This window comes from Camelus bactrianus, chromosome 10 (assembly GCF_048773025.1).
Source record: "Camelus bactrianus isolate YW-2024 breed Bactrian camel chromosome 10, ASM4877302v1, whole genome shotgun sequence".
NCBI classification, from domain to species: Eukaryota; Metazoa; Chordata; class Mammalia; order Artiodactyla; family Camelidae; genus Camelus; species Camelus bactrianus.
In genome coordinates, this window is record NC_133548.1 from 11,146,976 (window position 1) to 11,158,066 (window position 11,091).

Here is an 11,091-nt window from a genome sequence, read left to right on the forward strand (position 1 = left end):
AACTATAAACCATTGATGAACGAAATTAAAGAAGACTTCAAAAAACGGAAAGATATCCCATGCTCTTGGATTGGAAGAATCAATATTGTTAAAATGGTCACACTGCCCAAGGCAATCTACAGATTTAATGCAATCCCTATCCAATTACCCAGGACATATTTCACAGAACTAGAACAAATCATAATAAAATTCATATGGAACCATCAAAGACCTAGAATTGCCAAAGCATTACTGAAGAGAAAGAAAGAGGCTGGAGGAATAACTCTCCCAGACTTCAGACAATACTAGAGAGCTACAGTCATCAAGACAGCATGGTATTGGTACAAAAACAGACATATAGACCAATGGAACAGAATAGAGAGCCCAGAAATGAACCCACAAACTTTTGGTCAACTCATCTTTGACAAAGGAGGCAAGAATATACATTGGAATAAAGACAGTCTCTTCAGCAAATGGTGTTGGGAAAACTGGAGAGCAGCATGTAAAGCAATGAAGCTAGAACACTCCCTTACACCATATACAAAAATCAACTCAAAATGGATCAAAGACTTAATCATAAGACAAGATACAATAAAACTCCTAGAGGAAAACATAGACAAAACATTATCTGACATACATTTAAAAAATTTTCTCCTAGTAGAAATAAAAGCAAGAATAAACAAATGGAACCTAATGAAACTTACAAGCTTCTGCACAGCAAAGGAAACCATAAGTAAAACAAGAAGACAACCTATGGAATGAGAGAAAATTTTTGCAAATGAAACCGACAAAGCCTTGATCTCCAGAATATATAAGCAGCTCATACAACTCAATAAGAAAAAAAATAAACAACCCAATCCAAAAATGGGCAGAAGACCTAAACAAGCAATTCTCCAAGGAAGACATACAAATGATCAAAAAGCACATGAAAAAATGCTCAATATCACTAATTATCAGAGAAATGCAAATCAAAACTACAATGAGGTATCACCTCACACCAGTCAGAATGGCCGTCATTCAAAAATCCACAAGTGACAAATGCTGGAGAGGCTGTGGAGAAAGGGGAACCCTCCTACACTGCTGGTGGGAATGCAGTTTGGTGCAGCCACTATGGAAAACAGTGTGGAGATTCCTCAAAAGACTAGGAATAGACTTACCATATGACCCAGGAATCCCACTCCTGGGCTTGTATCCAGAAGGAACCCTACTTCAGGATGACACCTGCACCCCAATGTTCATAGCAGCACTATTTACAATAGCCAAAACATGGAAACAGCCTAAATGTCCATCAACAGGTGACTGGATAAAGAAGAGGTGGTGTATTTATACAATGGAATACTACTCAGCCATAAAAACCAACAACATAATGCCATTTGCAGCAACATGGATGCTCCTGGAGAATGTCATTCTAAGTGAAGTAAGCCAGAAAGAGAAAGAAAAATACCATATGAGATCGCTCATATGTGGAATCTAAAAAACAAAAACAAAAACAAACAAACAAACAAAAACAAAGCGTAAATAAAGGACAGAAATAAACTCACAGAGAATACAGACTTGTGGTTACCAGGGGGGTGGAGGGTGGGAAGGGATAGACTGGGATTTCAAAATTGTAGAATAGACTACACTGTATAGCACAGGGAAATATACACAAAATGTTATGATAACTCACAGAGAAAAAAATGTGACAATGAGTGTGTATATGTCCATGAATAACTGAAAAATTGTGCTGAACACTGGAATTTGACACAACATTGTAAAATGATTATAAATCAATAAAAAATGTTTAAAAAATAAATAAATAAATAAATAGCTCTTAAGGCCTGGACATTGCAGTGGTGTAAGGCATGAAATTGTTTAGCCTTTATAAATTTTTTGATAGCTCTAGTGGTTAATGTAAGTAATGAGGCAGGTTTCTTATTTCCTTTTAACAATTGAAATAAATGAGGTAATTGGACTGTAGGTATTCCTAAAAAAAGTCTGATCCAGTTAATATGTTTTAGCAACTGTTGCAATTGAACTAACGTCATATAAGGCTTGATATTTAATTTTATATTGTGTGGCCTAATAGTTTATGTGTTAATAGTTACTTTATCTTGAGCAACAAAAAGGCCCTTTGTTTGTAAAATTGTAACAGTTTTGTCTGCTCCTGTGTGTAATAACCCTGTAAATTGCTTTCCTTGTATTGAAACTGTTAAAACAGATCTGTTATCGGTTAATGAATGTGTCCAAAAAGCTTGCTGTCCTGTGTGTCTGAAGCCCTTGTCTCCTCTATTATTTTTGGCAAATTTTTGAGCAAATAAATAAGGTTTTAAAATAATTTGAGCAATTTGAGATTGCTTCAGAATAATGTAATAAGAAGAGGCATGAACCATAATTTTAATTTTTCCAGTATAATCATTATCAATAACACCAGGTAAAACTGTTAACCCTTTTAAGCCCATAGATGATCTCCCTATTAGCAATCCAAAATACCCAGAAGGTAAAAGTCCCCAAACTCCAGTAGAGATTAAGTAGGTTTTATAACTGTCATTTATTTACTCAATAGTCATTAGATCTAAACTTGTGCTCCCAGGGGAAGCTGTGATGAGGTCAGAAATGGTGACATGGGAATTTGGCTGACATTGATTTTCTTCATTTGTTTTTGAGGGGCACCTGGGAGGGTGCCATGCTTTGAAATAGCCTTTAACAATTGCTGCAGAATATGGAAATAAATCTTTTGCTGTACTGCCAGCTGCTGTCCCATGGTTACATTGCGGAGTGCCTAATAGGCTGAAAATCCCCGATATAAATTTGTTCCCTTACTTACATGTAGTCGCCGCACTGATATCATGCTGCTGCTTAGTAAGCTGTTGCCCCATGAATATTATTGGCATGTCTGTTAGGCTGAAAAATCCCCGAAAATTTCCCTAGTTCCACTTATGTGTTGCCGAGTCTCATATCACTTCGGGGTCACCATCTGTTGGTGGCGCAGTATCATGTACACACAAACACCGCGCAGAGAGAAGCGAAGCAGTTCTCTGTTTATTGATTCTTAGAAAAGGGTTTGTATAGGACATGCACGATGCCTCGCATATCATCTAAGTTATAACAATGTTAATAATCTTAGGCTATTAAGGTCCCCAAGCTCCTGCGGTAAGCACAGGATGCTACACGATCAAGGACAGATCGTTTGAAAGTTCATCACAAAACTTCATTAAGTAGGCCATCTCTCATCTAGCTGGCTGCACCTGTCTTAGGTTGTCCTCCTCCTCCGTCACTGTCTATCCAGCTGTCCATACTGGATACATTAAGTAGGCCATTTCTTATCCAGCCTGGATACGTGACATTCCTCACAGCTTGTTTATCAGTTTAGCCCATGGCTTATTCTCTAGAGCCTTCAGACAGGGGCCTACACAGGTGTCATTTTGAAGTAGGCTTCCTTCTGGATATATGCCCAGGAGCGGGATTCCTGGGTCATATGGTAAGTCTATTCCTAGTCTTTTGAGGAATCTCCATACTGTTTTCCACAGTGGCAGCCACTGTGTCTGCATCTTTAAATCTAATTTCTCTTTTAAGGGCTTCAACTTCTGGCAACAAATGAACTGTTTTTTTTTTTTTTTTTTTTTTTAATGCTAAGTAATTCTTATAGTTCCAATAAACTGACCTTTAAAAATTATACATATGTTAAATTGAAACTTTTATTGGCTCTTCTAATATTGAAGCAGAAGCTTAAGAAGATTTCAACTTTAAAAAAATTACAAATCTAAATCAATTATTCAATTATACCTTTGAATTTGTATTTAAAGTTTATTACTCTAACAAGCAAATTCTTTCACATATTGTAAGTATGTGAAAAAACTAAACTGGCATAATTTCCTCCTTGATTCAAAAATACTTGCTCAATGAGTCTGATTCACCCAAAACTCTCAGCCAGGGGAGTTTTAAATTCCAGAGGACATTTGGAAATATCTGGAGACATTTCAGTTGTTACAGTTTGGGGAGGTGGTGCTCCTGGCATCCGGTGGGTAGAAGGATGCAGCTAAACATCCTACAGTGCACAGGACAGCCCCTCAAAACAAAGAATTATCTGCCTCCAAATCTCCATACCAAGGTATGGTACCTGGTGCCAAGATTGATCAGGGCTGTAAACATTTGTATATTCAATTCTGTTTCTTCCAGATACTGAAAGATGCTTACCTACTTGAAAAAGGTGTGTACCACTTTTGGCAAGTGAAGTTATTTCCTACCAGAAAAAGGATTTAGGCTGAGTATATTTTCCTTCAGGAAACTGATAGAACCTATTGAAAGCTATTATTTATTAATTTTTTTTGTATGTATATATATATATATATATATATATATATATATATATATATATATATATATATATATATATATTTATATTTATTTATTGAAGTATAGTCAGTTTACAGTGTTGTGTCAATTTCTGGTGTACAACATAATGCTTCAGTCATACATGAACATACATCCATTCTTTTTCATATTCTTTTTCACCATAAGTCACTACAAGATATTGAATATAGTTCCCTGTGCTAGACAGTATAAAATTCTTGTTTATCTATTTTATATATAGAAGATGATATCTGCAAATCTCAAACTCCCAATTTATCCCTTCCCACCCCATTCTCCCACAGCAACCACAAGTTTGTTTTCTGTTTGTGAGTCTGTTTCTGTTTTGTAAGTTCGTTTGTATTTTTTTTTTTTTTTTTTTTAGTATTCCACATGTAAGTCATATCATATGGTATTTTTCTTTCTCTTTCTGACTTTCTTCATTTAGAATGACAAACTCTAGGTCCATCCATGTTGCCGCAAATGGTATTATTATTTTTATCACTGAGTAGTATTCCATTGTATAAATGTACCACAACTTCTTTATGCAGTCATCTGTCTATGGACATTCAGGTTGTTTCCATGTCTTGGCTATTAAATAGTGCTGCTATGAACATTGGGGTGCATGTGTCTTTTTGAATTAAGGTTCCCTTTGGATATATGTCCAGGAGTGGAATTGCTGGATCATATAGTATGTCTGTCTTTAGTCTTTTGAGGACTCTCCACATTGTTTTCTGTAACGGCTGCACCAAACTGCATTCCCACCAGGAGGGTAGGAGAATTCCTCTTCTTCACAGCCTCTCCAGCATTTATCATTTGTGGACTTTTGAATTATGGACATTCTGACTGGTGTGAGGTGATACCTCATTATAGTTTTGATTTGCATTTCTCTGATAATTAGCAATACTGAGCATTTTTTCATGTGCCTATTGGCCATTTGCTATTTTTAATGTTATGTCAATAACTTCATAACTTCAAAGGGGGAGGAACCATTTAACCCACTTCCCTGAGTTAGAGTTACATTCGTGTCTTCATTTTCCTATCTAGCTTAGAAGTCTATAGCTTCCATCCTGGTTGATCTACTAACTAACCTTTAGAGTTTTCAGATGCAAAACTGAAATCTAGAGATCTCTGGGCTTGACGGGGTCTAAGACTTTGATAAGTAAGAGACACTTCTATTCTTTTATATCCTGGAGACACTGTAACTCCTAAGGATATTTTAAATGGCATCCAATTGAAATTTGGGGTCTTTATATGGCTTTGGGGCTTTCAAATACAATCTATGAGTTCAAGAAAACGCCTCCTTAGCCGGGTGATCAAAATTAACACCACCAATAATGGGGCACATCATGTGTTTCTGAAAGTGATGCGCTGAAGGAAAAACACCATCTTTAATGTAAAATTACTACACAATATGGATAACCTGAATCTAGTCACTAGGAAAGGATGTAAACCAATCCTTCAGAAAAGAATAAAGCAAACCAAAATGGAGAGACAGTCTACAGTACAATGGATGTGTACAAGTAAAAATTCTAAATGTCATGAAAGAATAAGAAATGTTGAAGAGTTGTTCCAGATAAAACCAATCTAAACAATATGACAGCGAAAAGCAATTTGAGGTTCTAGATTAAATGCTGGATTAGGGGAAAAAAAGTACTTTAAAGAATATTATTGTTATAACTGGCAAAATTTGTATATGGCCTGTATATTAGTTACCAGCAGTAGAGGAAAGTTAAATTTTCTGAATTTGATCATTGTATTGTGATGTAAGAGAATGTTTTTTGTACTTCCATGACGTTTGCTAAAATAATTGGGGCAAATGATCGTAACATCTGCAACCTATAAAAGAATTTAAATGTATGTATAAAACAAATGTGGAAAATTCTAATTGGTGGATATAGGTAAAAAGCATGTATGTGTTTAATGTAGTATTGTTGCAGTTTTGTGTAGGCTTGTAATTTTTACAAAATAAAGGCTAAATAGAAAAAAAATTGCTTTCTGTGGCAGACATCATTAATTTTCACATTTTTCAAAAATCCAGTACATAAATCAATAATACCACATTGCCTATCTGGACTTTATGTTCATTTTCTCTGAGTATCTTTCTATATGTCATTTATGGACTCATGTCTCTTCATAGATTCAATGTATTTCAAATGCATTTGTAACTCTCCATTACTACAACTTTGACCAGTAGAGCCCCTCTATTCTGTTGGCCCTTGAATTCTTAGGATATGACCTCATTAATGCTAGAATGCTTTCTTGCTTTCTGACACATAAAATGGCTCAAATGTACTTTATGGCTCTCTGCAGGAAACACAGAATCAATAATTTCTTCAAGAGGTCTTGGTTACTGTTGTAACTGTTGTGGGATTCGGCAGGCTGGTGCGTGAGTAAAAGAATTTACCAAAGACAAAGGATGAACATAAGGAAGGAATTTATTAGGTACATGCTACGGGCAGCAGCAGGCCACACAGACAAGCAGTGTCTATGTGCTCACAGGGGTCAGTTACTGAGGTCTTTTATAAGGGAGGGCAACCTTGAACGTTTTGTGCTTATGTGACATTGGGCACAAAGTGGGTTGTTAAGGGCAGGGCTAGGGATTTGAAGACAGAGGTCATGATTTTTGGTAGGGCTCATGATTTTTGGTAGGAGGTTGTGACCAGTCCTAGTGATCAAGCTTCCAGGCATTGTATAGCTGGTTATTATCTAGGGTAATTAGTTCAGCTAAGACAGGTATATATTAGAAAAGGAAAGTTTTGTTATCTTTAAAAGGCAGCAGTCAGGAGCCTGAGGGGCCTTAGAACAGAGGAATCATGTAGGAGTAGGAACCTGTCAGATGAATGTGGACCCCCACAGTTACTTTTACTGAAAAAAAAATTTAGTCTTAGAAGTCAGGATATCTGCCTTAAGATTCTCATATGTGGAGTGAGAAGAATAGACTACCTACTACATTGAATTGCTACAACGATTAAAAGAGAGAATTCATATAAAGTACAATGTATAGGGTCTGGCCCACAATAAATATTCAACAAATGTTATCTATCATTGTTATTATTACCAAAATAGAAAAAAATATGAAATGGATTCTCTGATTATTCCAATTCTTCTCCCAGAATTGGCAGAGAATTCATTGTTCTGTGCTTAATTTAGTTGCTTTAGAAAAGGCTCAGGCCATTCATCCGAGACATTCATTTTTGTAATTTCCCTCCAACAATTTTATTTGTTTTAATTGCTAGGTTTCTGGATTAGAGGAAATAATAATGCTATATGTCGGTGGCGCGATATCATGTACACACGAACACCATGCGGAGAGAGGCAAAGCAGTTCTCTGTCTATTGATTCTTGTATAAGGGCTTATATATAACATGCATGATGCTTCACATACCATCTAAGTTATAACAATGTTAATAATCTTAAGTTATTTAGGTTCCCAGGCTCCTGCTGTAAGCACAGGATGTTACATGATCAAGGACAGATTGTTTGAAAGTTCGTCACAAAACTTCATTAAGTAGGCTGTCTCTTATCCAGCCAGCTCTGCCTGTCTTAGGTTGTCCTCCTCTGAGGACCTTACCTGTCACTGGCTATCCAGCCGTCCATACTGAATACATTAAATAGGCCATCTCTTATCCAGCTGGCTACGTGACATTTCTCACAGCTTGTTTATCAGTTCAGCCCATGGCTTATTCTCTAGGGCCTTCAGGCGGGGGCCTACACTATATCAAGGGCTTTTGTGAGAAAAGATAACACAATGCATGTGAAAGTGCTTTATAACCGCTACATGTTGTAAAATTACAAATATTGTTTTAATACACCTAAATCTAGGACCCTGGGTAATGTAAAAACACGGGGGTGGGGGTCAGGAGTGTGTCTGAATTACAAGTGTGGTTCAGCCACTGGTGGGTGATACTGGGGATATCGCATCGACACTGTAGATTTTGGTTTCCCATTGTCAGAATGCAGATTAAAAACACACACTGAAAATGGACACAAAAAGGATTGCTCAAAATTGCAGGTGGAGCTTGGGTATTGATACAGGAAACAATGTGGGGTGAGAGGATGACCACATCTCAGTTCTCCACTGAGTCTCTGGGGCGTGCCCCGCCAAGTGTGGGTCCTTGACTTTGCACAGGAAGGAATTCAGGAGTGAGCCACAGTTGAGTAAAGGTAATTTTATTCAGAGAGACACATACTCCACTGACAGAGTGCAGGCTGTTTCAGAAGGTAAGAGAAAGGCCATGTAGTGTGGGGTTTAGGTACTCAGTTTAAAGTAAAAGTGGATACACACTCCACAGACAGAGTGTGGGACGTCTCAGAAGGCCAGGGAGCGAGATGCCAGAAGGCTTGGGGGCGGGTGTTTAGTTTAAAGTACAAGTAGTCACACACTCCATAGGCAGATTGCGGTCCCTCTCACTCAGAAGGGAGAGTGGCCGTGAGGTGTGGGGGTTGTTAGTTTCTATGGGCTCAGTGGCTTCACACGTTAACAAGTGGGAGGAATTGGGCCACTGCCCACTATTTGACCTTTTACAGTCAACCTCGAAGCTGTCATGGCACCTGTGGGAGTGCCACTCACCATGCTAATATATTACAATTAGCATATAATGAAGCGCAAAGTCTACTGGGAGTTGAATCTCCCGCCATCTTGGTGTTAATTGCTGTCATTCCTTGAATGGCTGTGCCCTGCCCTCTTTCTTCCTGTCTCATTATCATTTGCCTAGGCCTCATTAAATGACTAAGTTATCATTAATAAGAGCCAGGAAAGAGAGAAAAGAATTTGTTAATGCCCCAGATGTGTTGAGGAATTCCTCTGAGCTGGAGAATGAAAAGGACCAAGACTCTGGAGAGATATGAGTTCAGGAAATGACCACCTATAACACAAGAGTGCAATGTCTGCTAGAAGAGCATGCAGGGCAGAATGAGTCCAGAGTCATCAGACAGACAAGCTGGAGTAAACCCAGCTCAGGCCTGTTACTTGTCAGAGCTGGATTATGCAAGCTTGGCTGGTTGACCTTTGCTTCTGTCCTGATTTTTGCTAAGCATTTTGTAAGGGTGAATGTTACTAGAGCATAAGGCAGTTGGGGGTTGGGCATTGGGGAGGGGAAGCAGCTGAGAGCTTTTGACTCTTGGAAGAGTGGAGGGTCTCACACAAAGACAGCAAACTTTTGCCACAACTTGTAACATTCAAGTCCCCACCTCCAAAATACCAGGGGCATGGAAGAGTAACTTTTTTTTCAGTTCTGAAGAGGAAATCTCAAAGATAAAGAGAAAACCAGGAACAATCAAAGAACTGACAGGGAAAGAGGCATCAGACTTAACTGGGGGATGAATTCATACCTGCTGAAAGAAATAGAGCAGTTAGGTTAGAAAAAGCAAATTGTGATATTTTAAGTTGCATTCATATAGAAGCATCAACTAGAAATTAAATATTGGAATTTTGAATAAAAATCTCGGTAGATATGTTAGCAGATAGAGGGACCCCCAAACTGGAAAGCCCACGGACATGTGGGCAAACCTCCCCCAAATGTGTGGGTCCTTGCCTGCCGACTGAGAAAGAATTTTCAGTAGAGGCAGAGAGACAAAGTTGGGGTGGGGGGAGGCTGCTTTAATTGTGCAGAGAGAAAAGGAAAACACTCGAGTGGTGAGCCGTCAGCGAGGTAGCCGGTAGAGGCAGCTCCAGCCTCTGAGCAGGCTGCAGGGTCTTTTACTGGAAGGCTCTGCCTTCATTATCTTCACTTCAGTGGTGTCAGTCACGCTCTATTACTGGCTCTTTCCTCCTGTGAAGCTCAGCCCTGAATCAGAAGCTTCAGTGGGAGAAAGAGAACAAAGAAAGAGATACTGGGGTGTGTCCTTGAATTAATGCAGCAACTGCGGGACATAAATCTTCCTGTTGCAGGACTACGTCCTTGGAATTAAGAAGCCAGCTGTGGGATAAGACAAATGTCCTGCCTTTCATCAATCTGGCACTTTCTCTCCCTGCTGGAAGCCAGTCACGGTCAGTAAGCCTGTCTGCCTAATCACCTCTCTCAGTTGGACCGAGCAGCAAAGTGGACAGAGTTGACAGACGATTTTAAAGCTAAGAAGTTCTGGCAGAAGGTAGACTCCCAGAATGTCACACAGAATGAAAACGGGGTGGAAAACACGAAAGAAAATGTAAGAGAACTGGACGACATTAACAAGTTTGCATATTCATCTAAATGGCATTTCAAAAAAAAAAAGAGAATAGAGCAAATGGAGTGATGGAAACAGTGTAAAAGGAGGAAAAAGAAAGGTGGTAGAAACAGCAGAAGACACAGCAGATTTTCCAAAAGTGAGGAAAGACTTAAGATGGAAATAACTCACTGAAGACTGAGTGTGAAAAGAACTCATTAGGTATATCACTATGAATCTTCAGAGCACCAAAGATAAAGACAAGATCTTACAAGGCTCCAGAAAGAAGGGGTTGACTGGTTGTGTTCAGAAAAATAAGAATCATGCTGACTTCAGAATTCTCATTAACAGTCCCAGATACTTAGCAAACAGAGACGTGATATCATCAAAGTTCTCAGGGAAGGTCTTAAACCTGTAATCAGAAAGATAAGCAGAACAGTACTCAGTTAAAAGGATAAATTAAAGAAAAATTTTTATCATACACAGAGATTCTCTCTCTTTTAAAATGAGGTATAATTAACAAACACTCAGATCTTAAATTACAGTTCTGTGAAATTGAAACAAGCTTGCACTCACGAAACCTGAATCCCTTTCAAAAAATGGAACAATTCTGTCACCTCTGAAATTTTTTTTTAT